Source organism: Callithrix jacchus, chromosome 15 (genome assembly GCF_049354715.1).
Source record: "Callithrix jacchus isolate 240 chromosome 15, calJac240_pri, whole genome shotgun sequence".
Taxonomy (NCBI): Eukaryota; Metazoa; Chordata; class Mammalia; order Primates; family Cebidae; genus Callithrix; species Callithrix jacchus.
Genome location: NC_133516.1, coordinates 12,124,013 through 12,136,753, shown reverse-complemented (window position 1 = coordinate 12,136,753; position 12,741 = coordinate 12,124,013). Strand labels below are relative to the sequence as shown.

The 12,741-nt window shown below is 41.8% G+C and overlaps 2 protein-coding genes across 60 annotated transcripts in view; one reads left to right on the top strand and one right to left on the bottom strand.

Moving 5' to 3' along the window:
* Nucleotides 1-12,741, bottom strand: part of LOC144576535 (uncharacterized) — a 197,322-nt gene that overhangs the window by 107,662 nt on the left and 76,919 nt on the right. The window lies entirely within an intron of this gene.
* The window catches only part of LOC144576507 (uncharacterized), a 79,507-nt gene that overhangs the window by 3,554 nt on the left and 63,212 nt on the right, over nucleotides 1-12,741 (top strand). For 37 of the 50 annotated variants that reach the window (XR_013527108.1, XR_013527103.1, XR_013527107.1 and 34 more), the window contains 7 exons: nucleotides 634-838; nucleotides 1,166-1,254; nucleotides 1,791-1,856; nucleotides 4,234-4,326; nucleotides 8,536-8,702; nucleotides 9,508-9,603; nucleotides 11,521-11,579. The gene's annotated coding sequence lies outside the window, so the exon portion shown is untranslated. Of the gene's footprint in view, nucleotides 1-619; nucleotides 851-1,165; nucleotides 1,255-1,790; nucleotides 1,857-4,233; nucleotides 4,327-8,535; nucleotides 8,703-9,507; nucleotides 9,604-11,520; nucleotides 12,609-12,741 lie in introns of those variants that run through there. The other 13 variants (XR_013527133.1, XR_013527123.1, XR_013527124.1 and 10 more) reach the window with 9 other exon arrangements.

The following is a 12,741-nucleotide window of genomic DNA, read 5'->3' as shown; positions in this document are numbered from 1 at the left end:
TCACTACAATCTCCGCCTCCCCGTCTTCAGGTTTAAACAGTTCCCATGTCTTAGCCTCCTAAGTAGCTGAGGTTACAGGCATGTGCCACCACACCGGCTAGCTTTTTTGCAGAGACAGGGTTTCACCATGTTGACCAGGCTGGTCTCGAACTTCTGGCCTCAAGTGATCTGCCCACTTTGACCTCCGAAAATGCTGGGATTACAGGCATGAACCACTGCACCCAGCCCCTTCAGGTGGGTTTTGAGGCTTCACTATGATACTAGTTTCCTGTTTCTGCTGCAACAAATTACCACACACTTAGGGCTTAAAACATTGATGTAGCTGGGCATGGTGGCTCACGCCTATAATCCAACACTTTGGGAGGCTGAGGCGGGCGGATCACCTGAGGTCGGGAGTTCGAGACCAGCCTGACCAACATGGAGAAACTCCATCTCTACTAAAAATGCAAAACTAGCTGGGTGTGGTAGTGCATGCCTGTAATCCCAGCTACTCAGGAGGCTGAGGCAGGAGAATTGCTTCAACCTGGAAGGCAGAGGTTGCAGTGAGCCGAGATCGTGCCATCGCACTCCAGCCTGGGTAAAAAGAGCGGAACTCTGTCTAAAAAAAAAAGCAACACAGGTTTTCCCTTACAGTTCTGAAGACCAGAATTCTAAAGTCAGTCGCAGGGATTCAAGGTGGGAGCAGGGCAGGTACCTTCCCAGGCTCTGTAGGAGAATGAGTTTCCTGGCCCTGGAGGCATCCTGCACTCCTCAGCTTGTGCTGCCCTTCTTGAATGACTCGAGGTTCCTCCTTCCATCACTACACTTCCCATCGCTCTCCATCACCTGCTCTGTTCTGGTAAGGATTTGGGTGAGTACATCAATTCCACTGTGACAAGCCAGAATAATCTTCCTGGCCAAAAGTCCTTAACTTCATTATATCTGCAAAGCCCCTTTTACCACATGAGGTCATGTTCACCGGTTCCTGGGATTAGGTTATGAGCATCTTGTGGGGGTCACTATCAGCCTATTACAGGTATGCTGCAAAACTATTACACCTTCCTGGTGTTTCAGTGATTGGGAGGAAAAGGGTTGGGATTTTTGCTTTGGGGTTCCTCTTAAACTTGTTTTTTTTTTTTTTTTGGTTTTTTTCTTTTCTGAGATGAAGTCTTGCTCTTTTGCACAGGCTGGCTACAGTCTGCGTTCCCTGCAACATTTGTCTCCTGGGTTCAAGTGATTCTTCTACCTCAACCTCCTGAGTAGCTGGGACTACAGGTGCCTGCCACCATGTCTGGCTAAGTTTTGTATTTTTGGAGGAGATGGGGACATGGAGGGGGTAGCGGAAGGTGGGGGAGGGGACGGAAGTTTCTGCTATGTTGCCCTCAGCTCAAAGCGTTCCACTTACCTCTGCTCCCTAAGTGCTAGGATTACAGGCCTGCATCACCTCACTGGCTGCTGTAAAGTCTTATTTCCACACAGCTGAGACATGTGGATCTTTTAGGAAATTTGCTAAAAGATCCCTGGAGACATTCTCACTGTGGCCTCCTTGTTCTATTTAATTTGATTGATCTTTTCTGCCCTCCTCCTTTTCAGAAATTAAAAGGATAAAAGGTACTAAACTTGAAAACTTTTCTTACAGTCTCCAATTAAACTAATTATAAGAACCACCAAAAAAGGGAAAAAATTTTTTCAAAAGAAGTCAAATGATATGGACTGTTGAGATGGAAAATATAGGAAATAAGTCATTATATGTTAGTGTTGCTCTGACATAGGGACATATTACTGACAATAGACCTTTCCTCAATTTTCAGAGAAATGCAATGATCGTATCACTGATCTATGTAAACACATTGAAGAACTATCTGAAAGAGAATACGGTAAGTCTAAACTGGACAAGTCCTGCAATACTTTGTTCATGAGCGTTTACACAGTGGAGTCACTGTTCATCTCGTAGTGTCCGTCTAAATATTAGAAACATTCTTTTTTTCTAGATTAGTGCAAAGCTAAGGAAAAGTTGTATCTCTTAAATTATCAGTTAGCATTTCTTTTAAACTTTCAGCATGGATATTGGGGATTTATTTACATATTTTTGCAAAGCCCTGGATCTTAGGGATTTAATTAATATTGGATTTTTAAAAACTAATTGTTTCTCTTGATCTGCTTGGTTGAATTTGATATTTACCTGTAATCCCAGGAATTTGGGAGGCCAAGGGGGGCAGATCATGAGGTCAGCTTGGCCAAGTCTCTTATCCTGTCTGAGACTTAGTAGCTCTTTAGTGGTCGTGAGAACTGAAGATCTATCTCAAAGATTTGATAACATCCTTCAGTGCTTCACATAATACCAGGTAATGCATAAATCCATAATGAATGCGTCTTCCTTACATTTTTATTTATTTATTTATTTTTTTGAGACAATCTTGCTCTGTTGCGCACAGACTGGAGTGCAGTGGCATGAGATCTTGGCTCACTGCCACCTCTGCCTCACGGTTTCAAGCAATTTTTCTGCCTCAGCCTCCCAAGTAGCAGGGATCATAGGCGTGCACTACCATGCTCAGCTAACCTGTGTATTTTTAGTAGAGACAGGGTTTCACCATGTTGGCCAGGCTGGTCTTGAACTCCTGACCTCAAGTGATCCACCCGGCTTGGCCTCCCAAAGTGCTGGAATTTCAGGTGTGAGCCACTATACCCGGCCTATGATTTTATGATGTTGTTAATTAAGTACTATTCTGAGTAAAAATCATTTGCTATTAAAGTTTTAGGAATTCACTGTTTTATAAATTGACAATTTTTATAAATGTCAGTGCTTTTATAAGGTGAAACTGATTATGTTGTGGGGCTTTTGTTGTGATGGTTTATTAGATTACTTTGTTTAAAGACAACAATATTCAGCTGTTGTGAAATTATAAAGACAGTCTTCACATTTTATAATTTTAAAGCAATATTAATGGTATTTGCCTTGGGGAAAGATGCTTTTTTTGTAATACGAAAGTATGATATTCAAGTTTAGTATACAGCAAAGGATATTAAATCTAAGCACTAATGTGCGCTTGAAACATTAGTACAAATATCAGTGTTTAGCAGATAGTCCTTAACACATACTGATAGCAAATAAATGGAGCTGTTTTGATGGGAGACTGTTGGTTATGTCTCATTTTAATATTCCCCATGCTCTTGACTTTTCTTTTTTTTTTTTTCCTTGAAAACAGAGTCTTGCTCTTTCACTCAGGCTGGAGTGCAGTGGTGTGATCTCAGCTCACAGAAACCACCACTTCTCCGGTTGAATCGATCCTCTTGCCTCAGCCTCCCTAGTAGCCAGGACTACAGGCAAGTGCCACCACGCCTGGCTAATTTTTATATTTTTAGTAGAGATGGGGTTTCACCATATTGGCCAGGCTAGTCTCGAACTCCTGACCTCAGTTGATCTACCCACCTTGGCCTCCCACAGTGCTGGGGTTACAGGTGTGAGCCACTCCCACCTGGTTAGCTCTTAACTTTTTTTTTTTTGAGATGGAGTTTTGCTCTTGTGGCCCAGGCTGTAGGGCAATAGCTCAATCTCAACTCACTGCAACCTCTGCTTCCCGGGTTCAAGCTATTCTTCTGCCTCAGCCTCCAGAGTAGCTGGGATTACAGGCATATGTCACAGTTAATTTTATATTCTATTAGAGATGGAGTTTTTTCATGTTGGTCAGGCTAGTCTGGAATGGTCTACCTCAGGTGATTTGCCTGCCTCAGCTTCCCAAAATGTGGGGATTACGGACGTGAGCCACCATGCCCAGCCCAGCTCTTGACTTTTTATAGCTGTTATATTAGTTGAATCTTGAGTAAGTAAATGCTAGCCTAAAAGTTGCAGTTTAAGGAATCTTCTGTTTCTGTTATTTAAAAATTTATTTTTATAAGTCTAATAAGGTTACACTAATGTTTATGTTTTGAAAATATTACCTCTTCCGTTTAGTACTGTATGTATTCAATAATATTAGCTGGTATGTTTTTCTCGCTTTATAATGTGGTTCAGATTTCTGTAGAAAGTCTGGCTGTATCTACATTGCCTTAAAGTAATGGGATCTACCTATCTTTTCTTTTTTTTTTTTTTCTTTTGAGCTGGAGTTTTGCTCTTGTCACCCATGCTAGAGTGCAATGGGGTGATCTTAGCTCCTCTGCCTCCTGGGTTTAGGTGATTTTCCTATCTCAGCTTCCCAAGTAGCTAAGATTACAATCCTCACCACCACAACTGGCTAATGTTTGTATTTTTCATAGAGATGCAGTTTTGCCATGTTGGCCAGCCTCGTCTCCAATTCTGACCTCAAGCGATTCACCTGCCTTGGCCTCCCAAGTGCTAGGATTACAGAGGTAAGTCACCCTGCCTGGCTGTAATGGGATATTTCACTGCAAACTTTGATGAACAGAATATTAGCATTTTTGATGTTATTTTTATTTTCCTCACACTATTTTTCTTTGGACTGAATTACAATAACAGAAGTAAAGATCAAATTATAAAAGTTAAAGAGCAATGCCCAGCTCAGTGGATGCCTGTAATCCCAGTACTTTGGGAGGCCAAGGCGGGTGGATCACAAGGGCAGGAGATCAAGATCATCCTGGCAAACATGATGAAATTCCGTCTCTACTAAAAGTATAAAAATCAGCTGAGCATGGTGGTGGGCACGTGTAGTCCCAGCTACTCAGGAGGCTTAGGCAGGAGAATCACTTGAACCCGGGACACGGAGGTTGCAATGAGCTGAGATTGCGCCACTTCACTTCAGCCTGGCGACAGAGCGAGACTCCACCTCTTAAAAATATTATATTGTCTGTGTCTTTGAGACTCTCATTCCTGGCCCTGAAGATGCTCCTCATACCAGACCTCTATATTTACCTATGTGCTTGACCCCTCCTCAGGCTTCATGTGTCCCAGGCAAAGTCCCCATTTCCCTCTCCATGAGCTCCTCTCAGGGTCTACCAGCTGCCCAAGCCAGATGCCCAGGAGTTACTCTGAAGTATGATTGTCTCCCTTCCGGTATCCAGCCTAGCAAGGCCTGCTGACTCTGCCGAAACACAAAGCTCAGGTTCTACCCCATCCTCCTTCACTGCCCTCCAGTGCTCAGTTAGAGCCATGCCACAGAGCAGCCAGGTCAGGCTCATTGAAAGTAGGAGGTGGAGCCTCTCATTCTCTGGACTGTCATATGTAGTGCCTTCCACTATACTTGGAGTAAACCTCACAGCCCCTGATTGGGTCTGCAGGGGCATGGGTGAGCTGCCCTCTGCGATTTCTCTGCTTTTCCCACATGCCGTCTGTGGATTGCTTGCTCTGTGCCAGCCACTCTGGTCATTTGTGTGCCTTTCTTCTCAGGTCACAGCCTCCTGGCACTGTTGCGCTGAGGGCTGGTGTTTGTGGACTGCTGTTAGTTGAGGGCTTTCTGTGCTTCTCCTTTCTATTAGCATCACAGTTGAAACGTCACCATGTTGGAGAGGTCTCCACTGAGCACTGTCTCACCTCAGCCTCAAGGCTCACTGACTCATCCTCCTTTCGTTTTTCACGTGAAAATGAATGGTGGAGTTTTTTCTCCTGTTTCAGCACAGGGACTCTGACAGCCCAGATCATGCCTGTCTTGTTTACTCCTCAAGCAGGTTCTCAAGTGATTCTCCTGCCTCAGCCTCCCAAGTAGCTGAGATCACAGGTGTGCACCACCACACCCAGCTAATTTTATTTTTAATTTGTAGTAGAGATGGGGGTTCCACCAAGCTGGTCAGGCTGCTCTGAAACTCCTGACCTAAGGTGATCCACCCACCTTGGCCTCCCAGACTGCTGGGATTACAGGTGTGGGCCACTGTGCCCGGCCAGGAATGGATTATTTTTATGCTTCCCCCTTTGAGATGTTGCCATGGTGTTTGTAAACTGTCATGGTGTTGGTGGGAGTGTAGTAGCAGTGAGGACGACCAGAGGCCAGTCTCATCACCATCTTGGTTTTGGCTGGCCGCTTTACTGCAGCCCATTTTATCAGCAAGGTCTTTATGAATTGTATCTTGTGCTGACCTCCTTCCTCAGCCTGTGACTTAGAATGCCTTAACTATCTGAGAATGCAACTCAGTAGGTCTCAGCCTCATTTTACCCAGCTCCTATTTTAGATGGTGTTGCTCTGGTTCAAATGCCTCTGAAAGGGGAAAGGAAATCTTGGGATTTTCATTGCCGTGAACCACTGCAAGTATTGAGGAAATAATCACTGCTTCCAACCTCATAATCCTGAAGTCATTTGGTACCTGTGAGTCAGGTGTTGGAAACTGGGCAGTGTGGAAGATAGTGCCCTGCCCCATGCATTCTGGATCATTTAATCTGGTGGGGAAATGTGTAGTAAGTAGGAGATACTTACTATGGAAGACGGGATTATGGACTGGGAAAGAATTAACTGGAATAAGGGGGATAATGAGGCAGAGGGTGTGATTGGGACAGCCTTGGTGATGCGTGATGAGCACATTCTGCAGTTGGTCTCACCTCTTTCTAAAAGTTCCAGTTTTCACTGTCAACCCCAACATTTTTTTTTTATTTTATAGAAAGTTTGTCAGAATTAGGTTTATATATTTTCTTGTTGAATTAACAGAATAATTTGATTTAACATCACTCTCTAGTATGACTGAAAGCCTCTAATCTTTTACTGTTATTTATGTGTGGGCATATTTCTTTTTACAGCTATGATAATTATTTCACTTTGTGTGATTTCTCAAAAACACATGTGTTTCTTATGTCAAAGAGCTCCTACACTAGATCCCTTCAGATTTGATGCTAATAACATGAAGTGAGAACTTAAGACAAGTCTTTAGATAGTAGAGGAAAGCCAATCTAATAACAAAGAAATTAATTAATTAGTTTCAAGTTGAGTTGTGGAGGTGGGGGAGGCAGTTTGGTAAATGAGTTTAGAAGTAAGGAGAAAGGTCTGGCAATAGATATCATTTTGGATTTTGTAGTAGTGTTTTGATAGCAGTTGTTGATAGCACCAAAATAATTTATCAGTGAGCTCCCTGACAGCTCCCTGACTTTTCTTTTTAAAGAAACAGGGTCATGTTATGTTTTCTGGGCTGGGCTAGAACTCCTGGGCTCAAGTTATCCTCCTGTCTCAGTCTCCTAAGTAGTATCTAAGGCTACAGCCATGTGCCACCATGCCCAGGTTTGAGCCACTCCCAGCCATAATGTTGCAAAATACTTAAATGTTACATTCAGAGGTGCATGGGAGATCTGTATATAAATAGCACCATGTAAATTGCTTGAATGTTTTTCTTTAGAGTTCTGTTTGGATGTGGCTTCAGAGCATGGATTAGTAAATTCATTTTTAGCTTTTTTTATTAGGGCAGATTCTCACTCTGTTGTTCAGGCTGGAGTGCAGTAGCTCACTGCAGCCTCTTCCTCCCTGGTTCAACTGATTCTCTTGCCTCAACCTCCTGAGTAGCTGGGACTACAGGTGCCTGCCACCACACCCAGCTTTTTTTTTTTTTTTTTTTGGTAGAGGCAGGGTTTCACCATGTTGGCCAGGCTGATCTTGAACTCCTGACCCAAGTGATCCCCCTACCTTGGCTTTTCAAGGAGTTGGGATTACAAGCATGAGCCATTGTGCCTGACCATTTTTTTTCTTTTTTTACATTTTTAAATTACAGTTTATATACCTATTCAGAAGTAGAGAAAATACTACGATGAACACTAAAATGCCTATTCCTCAATTTCTGTGATTATTAAGATTGTGCTACATTTTGTTCTATTTCTTTTCCTTCCTTTGCAAGAATAATGTAAAGCAAATCACAGCCTTCACGTCATTTTACCTGTTCAGTGCACATCCCCAAACAGCCACTATCTCCTCACATCTGACAAAATTAACAATGAATCTTTGGTGTCAGCTCATTGTTTGCTGTATATCTGGATCCAAACAATCTTCTTGTGCTAAGTTTGGTTATCATGCCTCTTTTAATCTAAACTAGCCTCTGCTTACTATTGTTATTTCATATTCCATGAATTCTTTGTGGAAAGTTATTTCTTTTAAAATAGCATGGTTACAAGGTTGAAGAGGTAAAGAATATTGGTCTTGTGGTTGCAGTGCAGGTGAAAGTGTAGCCTGAAATGTGCCAGTGTGCAGCAGCAATGGAGGAGGGTTATTAAAGGTCACCAGCCGGGAGTAGCAAAAGGCTGCTTCCAAATAGTATTTACGGGCTGGGTGCAACGGCTCATGCCTGTAATCCCAGCACTTTGGGAGGCCGAGATGGGCGAACCACCTGAGATGGGGAGTTTGAGACCATCCTGCCCAAAATGGTGAAACCCGGTCTCTACTAAAAAAATACAAAAATTAGCCAGGCATGATGGCAGGTGCCAATAATAGCTACTTGGGAGGCCGAGGCAGGAGAATTGCTAGAACCTGGGAGGTGGAGGTTGCAGTGAGCTGAGATCATGCCACTGCACTCCAGTCTGGGTGACAGAGGAAGACTCCATCTCAAAAAAAGTACTGCTTAGGTTGTATTCTTTATCTTCTATAATAATTTTCTTTCTCTGACTTCCTAAGTGTATTAAGAAAAAGCTTTATCTTTTAGGATCTTTGAAGATCTTTATTAAGACCAAAACTCTGAAGCACGTTCACATGATTTGTATATGGAAAGACTACCGGAATGCATTTCTTTCGGAAGTCCCTCATGATATGGAGTTCCAAGGCTGGGAAACATCAGTCAAGTGGGCAACTGAATTAAATTTTTATTAAAAGGTAAGATAATCTGCAGAAACAAATTAAGAGATTAATTTGATGAAGATGGGCCTTTCGTTCCATCTCATCATGACTTCTTTCTATTTACACTTAATATTTAGGTTCACTTATTGAACAAACATTTATTTAGTATAAGCATCAGATGTGCAAAATTGGGTTTGACAAGAACCCTGTCATTGGGGGCTTAATACTAAGAAAAATACAATGAAAAGTGTTTGAGCATTTTTGGGGAAGAAAGCAAGGATGGCATATTCAGTTACTGTCTCATTAAACATTAATGAGAAATTAAAAGCAAAGTATTATAAGTTCCATCAAACAAAACCATTTAAGTTTTTGTTTTTGATAATATTTCTTTAATAAAAAGCTGCTGTCATTTCAGACAACTTGCTATTTAGGCCCTTAGGAATTTTTCACTTGAAGGCATGTAAAGAAAGATGAGCATTTGTAATGGATTTAACGTTCATCATTTGACTGCGTGACTGATCCCCAGAGCTGTAATTTTACTAACACATTTTTTCAGAAGTTAGTTAGCAGCTGCACCTCACCAGCCAGCCACCCTCAACATCCAGTGCTCTTTTGTTCTTCCATTTCTCCTCAAACTTGGTTACTCTCACAAAGTCATATAAACTTGCATTTCTTTTCTTTCCTTTTTTCTTGTTCCATCACTCAGGCTGCAGTGCAGAGGTGTGATCACGGCTTGCTATAGTTTCAAACTTAAGTAATACTCCCACCTCAGCCTCCCAAGTAGCTGCGAGTACAGATGTACACCACTACGCAAAGCTAATTTTTTTATTTTTTGTTGTAGGGATGGGATCATGCTGTGTCGCCCAGGATGGTCTTAACTCCTTACCTTAAGTGGTCCTCCTGCCTCAGCCTCCCAAAGTTCTGGGATTATATGCAGGTATAAGCCACCTGTACCCAGTCCCCTATTTATTTTAAATAACAGCTTTATTGAAATATAGTTAACATCCCTTACAACTGATTCATAAAAGTATGCAAAAGTATTCATGGAGCTGTGCATCTGTCACCACAATCAATTTTAGAAGCTTTCATTTCCCTCCAGAGAACTCTACATTTCTTTGCTACTAGTTCCTACTCCCCCTATACCCCTGTGCTCCCATAGGCAGCCGCTGATCTGTTTTCTGTCACTTTAGAGTTGCATGATCTGGACCTTTTATATAAATAGGATTATGCAATATGTGGGGATCTTTTGTGGCTGGCTTTTGTTTTCGCTCCTAGCACAATGTTTACAGAGTTCCTTCATGTCATGGCATGTGTCAGTATTTTTTTCCTTCTACGGCTGAATAATATACTCTACGGTAGACTCACACTATATTTTATTTATCTGTTCATCAGTTGATGAACATTTCGGTTGTTTTCATATATTGATCATTATGAATAATACTGCTATGAAGATTTTCATGTACAAGTTTTTGTGTGGACATATATTTTTATTTCTCTGGAATCTATGCCTAGGAGAGAACTTGTTGCATTCTATGATACTGTACATTTAGGCTTTTGAGAAACTGTTTTCCAAAATGGTTACACCAGTCAGGTACGGTGACTCACATCTGTAATCCCAGCTACATGAGAGGCTGCTGAGGTGCGAGGATCACATGAGCCTATGAGTTAGGAGAGACCAGTGTGGGCAAGATAGCAAGACCCTGTCTTGATTTAAACAAATAAAATGCAAATGACAAGAAAAGAAACATCCAATCAAAGCAGTTAAACCATTTTATGTTCCCACCAGTAATGTATGTGGGTTCCAGTTTCTACATTTTCACCAACATTTGTTTTTTTGAGACAGGATCTCACTGTGTCGCCCAGGCAGGAATGCAGTGGTGTGATCATGGCTCACTGCAGCCTCGAACTCCCAGACCCTCATGATCTTTTTACCTCAGCCTCTTGTGAAATTGGGACTACCTTCACATGCTACCACACTCAGCTAACTTTTGTATTTTTAGTAGAGACAGTGTTTCACTATGTTGTCCAGTCTGGTTTGAAACTCCTGGACCCAAGTGATCCACCTGCCTTGGCCTCCCAAACTGCTGGGATTACAGGTGTGAACCACCATACCTGGTTATCTCTCTCTTTTCTCTCTTCCCTTCCTTCTTTGGTAGATGGAAGAAAACACTATCCATGTCTTGTTTTTAGGCCTGAGACTTTTAAAGCATATGAGGGGATATGTGATTGTATTTATAGAAGATTAGCGGGAGATAGCCTTGAATACAACGTGATATTAAAGGATCCCATTAAAGATATTTGTAGTATGCTTCAAAAGAGCTGTGTGTTGCCGAGTTAGCACTTTACTTGTGAGGACACATGCTCCATGAAGCAGCTAATGAGACAATTTGCAATTGTTATTTTGTTTTGTTACTCTGTAGATTTAGTTGTGCTCAAGCCTTCAGATAACCTTTTCTTAATTTTTTTTCCTGAGACAGAGTCTTGCTCTCAACCCAGCTGGAGTGCAGTCGTATGATCTTGGCTCACTGCAACCTCTGCTTTCTGGGTTTACACAATTCGCCTGCCTCAGCCTCCTGAGTAGCTGCGATTACAGGCACCTGCCACCACTCCAGGCTAAATTTTGTGTTTTTAATAGAGATGGGGTTTCACCATGTTGGCCAGGCTGGTCTCAAACATTTAACCCATGATCTGCCTGCCTTTCAAAGTGTTGGGATTACACGTCGGCGCCACTGCCCCCAGCCTGTCTTTTCTTTTCAAAACCACCCTTGATGATTAAATGTTAAATATGTACTAGTGGATATTACTTTGCTGAATATTGCATGGTGAATATTAAATGTTTATTGTCACCTTTTAGACATGAACTTATTAATTCTACACGTGAAGATTTACAACTTGATACACCAGCTTCAGGAGGTAGGTCTTCAGTATTAACTCAGATGAGAAGATCATGTGCAATAATTATTTAATGCTTACCATTGATTATTTAATGGTACCTTTCATGTGAAATCAAATGCCTCTAACTACTAATTATGTGCCAGGACAGGAGAATTCATCTTGTCCAAATTCTATTACTCTCTAGAACAATTAACTCAGTTCATTTGTATTAACCCATTATAAATATGTGTAAATATTGCATTTATGTGTAGACAGAACTAAGATAACAGTATTTGTTCTACTTCTGAGATGGAATGTTTATCTGGCATAGTACATTGAACAGTTTATTATTGAAGTCTACACCAGTCAACTGAACAAGGCTTCATCAACTGTCTGTGATACCCAGGACATAAGGTTTCCTTTTAGAGTGTGGAGCCATGCATATCATCTCTTAATTGTTAGATATGTTTTGAAAGAAATAGAATGGATTTGTTTACTGGTTTTGTTTCTGGAGTGGAGAGGGACAAAACAGAATGGACTCACACTGTTTAGATTTCCTAAAATGGAAGGATTGCCAGCAAGATCATATTTCTAGTCTCCCCATAACAAATGTTTTCTTTCTTAATTTTTTTTTTTTTTTTGAGATGGAGTTTTGCTCTGTTACCCATCCTGGAGTGCAGTGGTGTGATCTCAGCTCACTGCAACCTCCACCTCCTGAGTTCAAGCTGTTCTCCTGCCTCAGCCTTTCATGTAGCTGGGATTACAGGCACAAACAACCATGCCCATCTAATTTTTTTATAGTAGAGGTGGGGTTTCATTCTGTTGGCCAGGCTGGTCTTGAGATCTTAACATGAGGTGATCCACCTGCCTCAACCTCCCAAGAATCTGCTATTACAGACACCTGCCACCATGTCTAGTTAATTTCTGTGTAGGTAGTAGAGATGAGGTTTCACCACATTGGCCAGGCTGCTCTCAGACTCCTGTCCTCGAATGATCCACCTGCCCTGGCCTCCCAAAATTCAGGGCTTACAGGTGTGAGCCACCCGCATTTGGCCAGTGATTGACTTTCATTTATTTTATATATTTATTGATTTATTTTTTGAGATGGAGTTTCACTCTCATTACCCAGGCTGGAGTGCAATAGTGCGATCTTGGCTCACGACAACCTCCGCCTCCTGGGTTCCAACGATTCTTCTGCCTC